The 12291-nt window shown below is 44.0% G+C and overlaps 1 long non-coding RNA gene across 1 annotated transcript; it reads right to left on the reverse strand.

Annotated features, from left to right (window-relative positions):
• Positions 1 to 1927: 1927 nt before the first annotated feature.
• LOC137379163 (uncharacterized) lies at positions 1928 to 3263 on the reverse strand. The gene is made up of 3 exons (XR_010976750.1): positions 3172 to 3263; positions 2333 to 2507; positions 1928 to 2097 (listed from the first exon to the last, which is right to left on the reverse strand). It is a non-coding gene; the product is annotated as an uncharacterized lncRNA (long non-coding RNA).
• Positions 3264 to 12291: the final 9028 nt, after the last annotated feature.

Here is a 12291-nt window from a genome sequence, read left to right on the forward strand (position 1 = left end):
GGACACAGTGGTCCAGTATGATAGTGATCAGGCAATTGCATCTTTTAATAGTTCTTAATTAATTAAAAAAAATAAAGAATGGCTTTAAAAGATTAACCTGGAGTAACAGTACATTGGTGAACTAGCTGCTTGTGCCTTGGTAAGCTATGACATTGATGAGTCCCTCATAATTCCCGACATGCTGTGTTCCTCATCTGTGTAAGCCAAAACCCCTCAGGGAGGAGAGGGAAAGGTAACTATGTCAATCAGCATGTCTCTCTCACAGACCTCGAAGAGCCCAATTCAAGTGCAACATTGGTTTTTGGAATGGTTTTGGTTGTCTAACCTTTCCATCAAGAAATAATGTAAGAGAAAACCAAAGAAGACAGAGGTTATAGCTTACTAAATCAGGGAAAGAAGAAAAATCTGGACCTTAAAATATATCTCAGATATTCATGAATCAAGTCCAATTTTAACTTCAATCACACTACCAGTATCTAATTGTGTTTGCAAGAAAAAATAGCATTGGTCTACTTAAAGGTATATACAGAAATGAATGTGTAATGTTGAAGTGTGCTCAATTTGGAGCATAGACATGGAGTCAGATAAGCAAACTATCTTCTGACCACACTTGGAACTGGTAAATGAACCCCAGCAGCCTGAGTTTCAGATTCCTGTAAATATGGACTTCAGCAGTTTGGGTTCCAAGTGCTTCATTCTAACATGGGCTAGTCTTAAAATCAGACTTAACAAAGGATAACTGAAAACAGGTAAATTGGCTTTCCAAACCCATATTGACCAGTTTTCTTTCAATTCACTGAGTGATGGTACTTTACCTTAAATTTACACTTTTAAATTTTCAATACAAGTCATTTTCTCCACATTAAGCTGATGAATTATTAGCAATAAGTAACTTCCTATTCAGAATGACAATTGCCCTGAAGTTTCAATGATTTGAAGCAAATTCACTGTTTCTCAAACTACTTGAAATGTAAGGGAATCAAAATGACCAGCATGCAAAGATCATTCTAATATAGTTTTAGGACATAATTTTTTAATTAATTTAATTTTCTTTTTAAATTAGAGATACAGCACTGAAACAGGCCCTTCGGCCCACCGAGTCTGTGCCGACCATCAACCACCCATTTATACTAATCCTACACTAATTCCATATTCCTACCACATCCCCACCCTATATTTCCTTACCACCTACCTATACTAGGGGCAATTTATAATGGCCAATTTACCTATCAACCTGCAAGTCTTTGGCATGTGGGAGGAAACCGGAGCACCCGGAGGAAACCCACGCAGACACAGGGAGAACTTGCAAACTCCACACAGGCAGTACCCAGAATTGAACCCGGGTCATTGGAGCTGTGAGGCTGCGGTGCTAACCACTGCGCCGCTGTGCCACCCTCTTTGCCAGATTTTTCTGGATGGGGAGAGAAAGAAAACTCCCTTTAAAGGGCCTAGAAAACCAATATTCTAATATTTGCCATTCTGGAATGAGGGAATATAATTTTTGCTTGCACCCTAACTATCTCCTACAACAATAACTTGCATTTATATAACATCTTTAATATAGTAAAACATTCCAGGGCCCTTCATCAGGCAAAATTTGACAACGAGCCACATTGGATGATACTAGGACAGGTAATCAAAAACTTGGTCAAAGAGGTAGGTTTTAAGGAGCATCTTAAAGGAGGAGAAAAGTCATATAATTTCAGGACATGAATTGTAGCTGTGCCCTTCATTTTGATCCCCATGGAGATCAACAAACCAAAAGAACCCAATTTAACAAATGACCTCAGAATTTAAAAAAAATTAACAAGATCTCACTTTTATAACTTTTACTTTAACAATCGAACCAAAACTAACATATATTAATCATGAATTAACAGACAAGTCATGGTCAATATATATATATATATTACAAATTGCGCATTAATTATCAGATACAACAAAAATAGGTCTCACGGATTTACTGGGCAGTCCACTCAACATATATGGCATCAATTACATTCACAAAGTTCCTCAAAGTTCTGAACTTCCTCCGGAAGATCTCTAGCTTCTTTCCTCAAAGATGTAGTCACTGACTCTCATCCAACAGCGGTTTCCCTTGTCAAGAAAACACAATATGCCAAATGAGAAATATTAATTCATCAGTTGGAAACTTACATTAGACTTTTAATTGAAATAAATTCCTAAAGTAACTTTAAAAGAAAAAACTGGCAGCCAAGATGGCCACCGCAATTTGCATCTGAAGCACCTTTGCACATTCAAAGGATCAACTGCAGACAGTCTGAGAAGCCCTGGACCCAGAACAATGGTTTGCTCTAAGTAATTGAATTACCTAGGATTGCTTCATTAGCACAACAGTCGAGGCCATCCTGACACATTGATTTTGAAAGAACAAAGCCCTCCGAGTGTAAATACTGGCATCCTGGAACCTGTGGAGCCAATTCTGAACCTCGTATCTCATTAAAAACAAAGGGGATTGAGAGAACCTTGTGACCATCTGTCCATCTCTGAAAAAAACAAGAGTTTTGTTACATTCACAGAAGTCAAGCAGTAACTGAGTGTGCAGCAGCAGAGAAACTGGTGAACTCCCTTTTTCTTTCTTTCCCTCTCCCTAGAAAACATCAAGTTTGAAAACCATCTGTGACTATGGAAGCTCCAAGCCTACAAACTGCTACAGTGACCAGGGGAAGAGAGCCAGCTACGATTCTGCCTTCAAAAAAACCTTAAGCAAAGCAGGCCAACCATAAAGTGCACTTTCACCAGCTGGAGCCTCAAGAATACAGCTTCAACCGAGGACTACTGAATCATCCACTTCACAGACTGTGTATTTAAGTTCCATTTATTCTGGACTTTAATCCAACTACCAAATCTGTTTTTCCTTCTATAATATATTTGTGTGTGTGTGATTCTTGTGTGAATGTGCACGTGAATGTGTAGCATTTCTTTTTCTATTTTTAAATCAGGGTTTGAATGTTAAGTATAATAAACTTACCTCTTTCTTGTTTAAACTCAAGAAAACTTTTCTGATTGGTTCTTTCATGATCACAGTAAAGGTAAAAAGGTAAAACACTCAGAGTTGGTAAGCACAATTACTGTTTAAAAGGAATAAACCCTGCTGCGGTCAAATGAGAGGAAGGGGAAGAGGGTAGCCTGAGACCCCACCCTCCTCACCTGGCCATAGCACCCTTCAATTTGAACTCCATGGGTACGGTCGTCACCCAAAACGACACACATCTCCAGAATCTCCTCAGCTTTTCTCATGACAGTCCTAATGGTGTGGATCCACCAGTATTATCTTTATCTGAGCTCTTCAGTGACAACCCTATGCATTGTATGACTGGGTCTGGTTAATCAGTTACTTTAAGTAACAGAAATAGCTGCAGCAGCACCTGGATCCTGCCTTCAGTTTCTTCAGCCTGCCAGCGTTCCACTCCTGAGTGATCTGGCGAGACTGCAGTGCATTTGTGAGGATGAGACCTTCGTGGAGAGCATGTTTATAGATGTGGTCACCCTGCAGCTAAAGAGTATGCAGGGAGAGAGGAAATGGGTGACCACCAGACAGTCAAGAAGAAACAGGCAGGTAGTGCATGAGACCCCTGAGTGCATCTCACGCTTCATAGAACATAGAACATTACAGTGCAGTACAGGCCCTTCGGCCCTCGATGTTGCGCCGACCTGTGAAACCATCTGACCTAAACTATTCCATTTTCATCCATATGTCTATCCAATGACCACTTAAATGCCCTGAAAGTTGGCGAGTCTACTACTGTTGCAGGCAGGGCGTTCCACGCCCCTACTACTCTCTGAGTAAAGAAACTACCTCTGAGATCTGTCCTATATCTATCACCCCTCAACTTAAAGCTATGTCCCCTCGTGTTTGCCATCACCATCCGAGGAAAAAGACTCTCACTATCCACCCTATCTAACCCTCTGATTATCTTATATGTCTCTATTAAGTCACCTCTCCTCCTCCTTCTCTCTAACAAAAACAACCTCAAGTCCCTCAGCCTTTCCTCGTAAGACCTTCCCTCCATACCAGGCAACATCCTAGTAAATCTCCTCTGCACCCTTTCCAAAGCTTCCACATCCTTCCTATAATGCGGTGACCAGAACTGCTCGCAATACTCCAAGTGCGGCCGCACCAGAGTTTTGTACAGCTGCAGCATAACCTTGTGGTTCCGAAACTCAATCCCCCTACTAATAAAAGCTAACACACCATATGCCTTCTTAACAGCCCTATTAACCTGGGTGGCAACTTTCAGGGATTTATGTACCTGGACACCAAGATCTCTCTGCTCATCTGCACTACCAAGAATCTTCCCATTAGCCCAGTACTCTGCATTCCTGTTACTCCTTCCAAAGTGAATCACCTCACACATTTCCGCATTAAACTCCATTTGCCATCTCTCAGCCCAGCTCTGCAGCCCATCTATGTCCCTCTGTAACCTACAACATCCTTCGGCACTATCCACAACTCCACCGACCTTCGTGTCATCCGCAAATTTACTAACCCACCCTTCTACACCCTCATCCAGGTCATTTATAAAAATGACAAACAGCAGTGGCCCCAAAACAGATCCTTGCGGTACACCACTAGTAACTAAACTCCAGGATGAACATTTACCATCAACCACCACCCTCTGTCTTCTTTCAGCTAGCCAATTTCTGATCCAAAGCACTAAATCACCTTCAATCCCATACTTCCGTATTTTCTGCAATAGCCTACCGTGGGGAACCTTATCAAACGCCTTACTGAAATCCATATACACCACATCCACTGCTTTACCCTCATCCACCTGTTTGGTCACCTTCTCAAAAAACTCAATAACGTTTGTGAGGCACGACCTACCCTTCACAAAACCGTGCTGACTATCGCTAATGAACTTATTCTTTTCTAGATGATTATAAATCCTATCTCTTATAACCTTTTCCAACATTTTACCCACAACCGAAGTAAGGCTCACAGGTCTATAATTACCAGGGCTGTCTCTACTCCCCTTCTTGAACAAGGGGACAACATTTGCTACCCTCCAGTCTTCCGGCACTATTCCTGTCGACAATGACGACATAAAGATCAAGGACAAAGGCTCTGCAATCTCCTCCCTGGCTTCCCAGAGAATCCTAGGATGAATCCCATCTGGCCCAGGGGACTTATCTATTTTCACACTTTCCAAAATTGCTAACACCTCCTCCTTGTGAACCTCAATCCCATCTAGCCTAGTAGTCTGTATCTCAGTATTCTCCTCGACAACATTTTCTTTCTCTACTGTAAATACTGACGAAAAATATTCATTTAACGCTTCCCCTATCTCCTCTGATTCCACACACAACTTCCCACTACTATCCTTGATTGGCCCTAATCTAACTCTAGTCATTCTTTTATTCCTGATATACCTGTAGAAAGCCTTAGGGTTTTCCTTGATCCTATCCGCCAATGACTTCTCGTGTCCTCTCCTCGCTCTTCTAAGCTCTCCCTTTAGATCCTTCCTGGCTAGCTTGTAACTCTCAAGCGCCCTAACTGAGCCTTCACGTCTCATCCTAACATAAGCCTTCTTCTTCCTCTTGACAAGCGCTTCAACTTCTTTAGTAAACCATGGCTCGCTCGCTCGACAACTTCCTCCCTGCCTGACAGGTACATACTTATCAAGGACACGCAGTAGCTGCTCCTTGAATAAGCTCCACATTTCGATTGTGCCCATCCCCTGCAGTTTCCTTCCTCATCCTACGCATCCTAAATCTTGCCTAATCACATCATAATTTCCTTTCCCCCAGCTATAATTCTTGCCCTGCGGTATATACCTTTCCCTGCCCATCGCTAAGGTAAACCTAACCGAATTGTGATCACAATCACCAGAGTGCTCACCTACATCTAAATCTAACACCTGGCCGGGTTCATTACCCAGTACCAAATCCAATGTGGCATCGCCCCTGGTTGGCCTGTCTACATACTGTGTCAGAAAACCCTCCTGCACACACAAAAACTGACCCATCTAAAGTACTCGAACTATAGTATTTCCAGTCAATATTTGGAAAGTTAAAGTCCCCCATAACAACTACCCTGTTACTCTCGCTCCTGTCGAGAATCATCTTCGCTATCCTTTCCTCTACATCTCTGGAACTATTCGGAGGTCTATAGAAAACTCCCAACAGGGTGACCTCTCCTCTCCTGTTTCTAACCTCGGCCCATACTACCTCAGTAGACGAGTCCTCAAACGTCCTTTCTGCTGCCGTAATACTCTCCTTGATTAACAATGCCACCCCCCCCCCCCCCCTTTATTACCATCTTCTCTGTTCTTACTGAAACATCTAAATCCCGGAACCTGCAACATCCATTCCTGTCCCTGCTCTACCCATGTCTCCGAAATGGCCACAACATCGAGATCCCAGGTACCAACCCATGCTGCAAGCTCACCCACCTTATTCCGAATGCTCCTGGCATTGAAGTAGACACACTTTAAACCAAGTTCTTGCTTGCCAGTGCCCTCATGCGTCCTTGTAACCTTATCCCTGACCTCACTACTCTCAACATCCTGTACACTGGAACTACAATTTAGGTTCCCATTCCCCTGCTGAATTAGTTTAAACCACCCTGAAGAGCACTAGCAAATCTCCCCCCCAGGATATTGGTACCCCTCTGGTTCAGGTGAAGACCATCCTGTTTGTAGAGGTCCCACCTACCCCAGAAAGAGCCCCAATTATCCAGGAAACCAAAACCTCCCTCCTACACCATCCCTGCAGCCACGTGTTCAACTCCTCTCTCTCCCTATTCCTCGCTTCGCTATCACGTGGCATGGGCAACACCCCAGAGATAACAACTCTGTTTGTTCTCGCTCTAAGCTTCCACCCTAGCTCCCTGAATTTCTGCCTTAAATCCCCATCTCTCTTCCTACCTATGTCGTTGGTGCCTATGTGGACCACGACTTGGGGCTGCTCCCCCTCCCCCTTAAGGATCCCAAAAACACTATCCGAGACATCACGAACCCTGGCACCTGGGAGGCAACACACCAACCGTGAGTCTCTCTCGTTCCCACAGAACCTCCTATCTGTTCCCCTAACTATGGAGTCCCCAATGACTAATGCTCTGCTCCTCTTCCCCCTTCCCTTCTGAGCAACAGGGACAGACTCTGTGCCAGAGACCTGTACCCCATTGCTTACCCTTGGTAAGTCGTCCCCCCCAACAGTATCCAAAACGGTATACCTGTTGTTGAGGGAAACAGTCACAGGGGATCCCTGCACTGCCTGCTGGTTCCCTCTCCTTCCCCTGACGGTAACCCATCTACCTACTTCTTTTACCTGAGGTGTGACTACCTCCCTATAACTCCTCTCAATAACCCCCTCCGCTCCCGAATGATCCGAAGTTCATCCAGCTCCAGCTCCAGTTCTCTAATGTGGTTCTCGAGGAGCTGGAGTTGGGTGCACTTCCCGCAGATGCAGTCAGCAGGGACACTCTTGGCGACACTTACCTCCCACATTCTGCAGGGTATTCAGTTCTGAATACTGGAGAAAATGATGGTTCATCTGGGGAGTGCAGCCACTGCCAAGGTCATGGCGCCACGGGTGGCTCAGCTGCATTGGTGGTGGTGGTGGTGGGGGGGGGGTGGTTGCGGAGGGGGGGTGGTACTAGGAATACCTGAAAAGTGATAGTGATAGGAGATTCAATAGTCAGGGGAACAGACAGACATTTCTGTGGCCACAGATGTGAATCCAGGATGGTGCGTTTCCTCCTTCCTCCCTGGTGTCAGGGTCAAGGACGTCACTGAGCAGCTGCAGAGCATCTTGAGTGGGGAGGGTGAACAGCCAGCAGTCGTGATCCACATTGGTACCAATGACATAGGTAAAAAGAGAGATGTGGTCTTGCTGAAAGAGTTTCCTAAGCCAGGTAAGAAATTAGCAAGCAGGACCTCAAAAGTAGTAATCTCCGGTTTACTTGCTGTGCCTTGCGCAAGTGAGTACAGGATAGAAAGATAAGACAGATGAATGCGTGGCTGGAAAATTGGTGCAGGAGGGAGGGCTTTAGATTCTTGGGACATTGGGACCGGCTCTGGGGGAGATGGGACCTGTATAGGTTGGACGGGGTGTACCTCAACAGAGCCAGGACTGAGTTTTGCTAATGCTGTTGGGGAGGGTTTAAACTTGTTTAGCAGGAGATGGGGACCTGAGGGTAGACTCAGTTGGGATAAAATCAGATATGAAAATGGAAAGCAGAAAATTATTGGATGAGTGTGGAAGGCAGAGGAAACAAAGGTTAGAAAACAAAAACAAGAGTTTACAGTGCTCAAGGGTATCTACTTCAATTCAAGGAGCATTGCAAATAAAGCAGACAAGCTGAGGGCACAGATAGATACATGGCAGTATGATATCATAGAAACATGGCTTAAGGAGGGGCAGGAATGGCAGCTCAACGTTTCTGGTTACAGGGTTTTCAGACATGATAGAGGGGGATAAAAAGGATAGAGGTGGTAATTTTGGTCAAAGAAACAATTACAGCTGAGAGGAGGGATGATATGTTAGAAGGTTCATCAAATGAGGCCATATGGATTGAGCTAAGGAAGTAAAAAGGGGCAATCACATTGCTAGGAGTGTACTATAGACCCCTGAGCAGTCAGAGGATAGAAAAGCAGATATGTAGGCAAATCTCTGAGAAGTGTAAAAATAATAGGGCAGTAATAGTAGGGGATTTTAATTACCCCAATATGAACTGGGATAGTTTTAGTGTGAAAGGAATTGAAGGAGCAGAATTCTCGAGGTGCATTCAGGAGAACCTTTTTGTCCAATATGTAGCAGGTCCAACAAGAGAGGGTGCAGTTTTGGACTTAGTTTTAGGAAATGAAGATGGGCAGGCGGAAGGAGTAGCAATGGGAGAGCATTTTGATGGTAGTGATCATAATTCAGTCAGTTTTAACATAATTATGGAAAAGGACAGAGATAGAACAGGAGTTAGAGTTTCAATTGGGGCGAGGCCAATTATACTAAGCTGAGGAGTGATTTAGTGAAAGTGGACTGGAAACAGCTACTTGAAGGTAAATCAGTGTCAGAGCGGTGGGAGGCATTCAAAGCGGAGAGGGGCTCAGAGTAAACATCTTCCCACAAAGAAAAAGGGTGGGACAGCCATTTCTAGAGGCCCATGGATGTCAAGGCGATTACAGGGTGAAATAACACAGAAAAGGAAAGCTTATGTCCGACACCGAGAACTCAATACTATAGAAAGCCGAGAGGAGTATAGAAAGTGGAGGGGTGAAATCAAAAAGGAAATTGGAAAAGCAAAGAGATGGAATGAAAGAATATTGGCAAGCAAAATCAAGGTAAACCCAAGATATTTTATCAATCCATTAAGTAAGGGCATGATGAGTAAGTTTGCAGATGACATCAAAACTGGTGGTATAGTGGACAGTGAAGAAGGGTGTCTAAGGTTACAACAGGATATAGATTAACTGGGAAAGTGGGCAAGGGAGTGGCAAATGGAATTTAACGCAGACAAGTGTGAAGTGATGCATTTTGGGAAGTTAAACCAGGGCAGGACATATACAGTGAATGGCAGGGCCCTGGGGAGTGTTCTTGAGCAGAGAGACCTTGGGGTGCAAGTACATAGCTCCCTGAAAGTGGCAACACAGGTAGACAGGGTGGTGAAGAAGGCGTATGGCTTGCCTTCATTGGCCGAGGCATTGAGCACAAGAGTTGGGATGTCATGTTACAGTCGTACATAACGTTGATTAGGCCGCATTTGGAGTACTGTGTGCAGTTCTGGTCGCCGCACTACAGGAAAGATGTGATTAAGCTAGAGAGGGTGCAGAAAAGATTCACAAGGATGTTGCCTGGTTTGGAGGGCTTGAGTTCTAAAGAGAGATTGGATAGGCTGGATCTGTTTTCCCTGGAGCGAAGGAGGCTGAGAGGGGACATGACAGAGGTATATAAAATTATGAGAGGCATAGATAGGGTAGATAGCCAGAGTCTGTTTCCCGTGGTTGGGGTGACTAAGACTAGAGGGCATAGATTTAAGGTGAGAGGGAGGAGGTTTAAAGGGGATCAAAGGCGTAAATTTTTCACACAAAGAATAGTGGGTATCTGGAATGAGCTGCCTGAGGAGATGGTGGAGGCAGGAACAGTAGCGACATTTAAGAGGCATCTGGACAGGTACTTGAATGAGCAAGGCATAGAGAGATATGAAATTAATGCAGGCAAGTGGGATTAGTATAGATCGGCATTATGGTCGGCATGGACACGATGGGCTGAAGGGCCTGTTTCTATGCTGTATGACTCTATGACTCTATGACTCTATTAAGAGTAAGAGGATAACTAAGGAAAGAGTAGGGTCCATAAAAGACCAAAAACGTAACCTATGTGTAGGGGTGGAAGATGTTGGTATGGTTCTTAATGAATACTTTACACCTGTCTTCACAAAAGAGGAGGACAATGCAGGTATTGTAATTAAGGAAGAGGGTTGTGAAGTATTGGATATGATAAACATAGGGAGAGAGGAAGTATTAATGGGATTAGCATCCTTGAAAGTCGATAAAACACCAGGGCCAGATGAAACGTACCCCAGGCTGTTAAAAGAAGCCAGGAAGGAAATAGCGGAGGGTCTGTCCGTCATTTTCCAGTCCTCACTGGATACAGGTGTGGTGCCGGAGGATTGGAGGACTACTAATGTTGCACCTTCATTTAAAAAGGGAGCGAGGGATAGACCAAATAATTACAGGCCAGTCAGTCTAATCTCAGTATTCTGAGAAACAGGATAAATTGTCACAAAGAAGGGCACGGATTTATCAAGGATAGTCAGCATGCATTTATTAAGGAAAGACTAATTTGATTGAATTTTTTGAGGACATAGCAAGGAGCATTGATGAGAGTTGTGCTGTTGATGTGGTCTACATGGATTTTAACAAGGCTTTTGACAAGGTCTCACATGGCAGACTGGTTAAAAAAAAATCCTATGGGATCAAGGGAAATGTAGCAAGGTGGATACAAGATTGGCACAGTGGCAGGAAACAAAGGGTAATGTTGACGGGTATTTTTGCGACTGGAAGGCTGTTTCCAGTGGCGTTCCGCAGGGCTCCGTAGTAGGTCCCCTGATTTTTGTGGTATATATTAACAATTTGGATATAAATGTAGGGGGCATGACCAAGAGGTTTGCAGATGACACAAAAATTGGCCGTGTGGTTGATAGCAAGGAGGATAGCTATAGATTGCAGAAAGATATCGATGGACTGGTCAGGTGGGCAGAAATGTGGCAGATGGAATTCAACCCAGAGAAGTGTGAGGTGATGCACAAGGCAAAGGAGTAAATGATTAATGGGAGAATACTGAGAGGTGTAGAAGAAGTGAAGGACCTTGGAGTGAATGTCCACAGATCCCTGAAGGTAGCTGGACAGGTCGATAAGGTGGTTAAGAAGGCATATGGAATCCTTTCCTTTATTAGCCGAGGTATAGAATATAAGAGCAGGGAGGTTATGATGGAACTGTATAAATCATTAGTTAGGCCATAGCTTGAGTACTGTGTGCAGTTCTGGTTATAGAAAGGATGTAATCGCACTAGAGAGGGTACAGAAGAGATTTACAAGGATGCTGCCAGGAATGGAAAAATGCAGCTATGAGGAAAGACTGGATTGGCTGGGCTGTTCTCCTTGGAACAGAGGAGGCTGAGGGGAGATTTGATTGAAATGTACAAAATTGTGAAGGGTCTGGATAGAGTGGATATGAAGGGCCTATTTACCTTAGCAGAAAGGTCAGTGACTAGGGGGCATAGATTTAAAGTGATTGGTAAAAAGATTAGAGGAGAGATGAGGAAAAAGGTTTTCACCTAGAGAGTGGTGAGGGTCTGGAACTCCCTGCCTGAAAGGCTGGTAGAGGTAGAAACCCTCAACTCATTTAAAAGCTGTCAGGATATGCACCTCAAGTGCCGTAACCTGCAAGGCTATGGGTCAAATGCTGGAAGGTGGGATTAGTTTGGGTGGCTTGTTTTTCAGCCAGCGCAGACATGATGAGCCAAGTGTCCTCTTTTTGTGCCATAAACTTTCCATGTTTCTATGATTCTATCTGAGCTTGGATGGCTCTGTTTTGTTTTTATCTGGTTCCAACCAGTTTCTGCTTCCCCAGAAACCTGAAGTTTTAGTTCCTGTTTTAATTTCTGTTTCAGTTTCAGTTTACCTTTCAGTTAAGGTCTGTCTCAGAAAAAACAAGCTCTGAAAGCAGGGTCAGTGTACCTAACAGAACATTCGACAATTCATCTGTTCAGACAACAACTTGCACATGCTCCCCCACTGGTCCTATAACACTATGGATACCATCACACCT

This window comes from Heterodontus francisci, chromosome 17 (genome assembly GCF_036365525.1).
Source record: "Heterodontus francisci isolate sHetFra1 chromosome 17, sHetFra1.hap1, whole genome shotgun sequence".
In the NCBI taxonomy this organism is placed as follows: Eukaryota; Metazoa; Chordata; class Chondrichthyes; order Heterodontiformes; family Heterodontidae; genus Heterodontus; species Heterodontus francisci.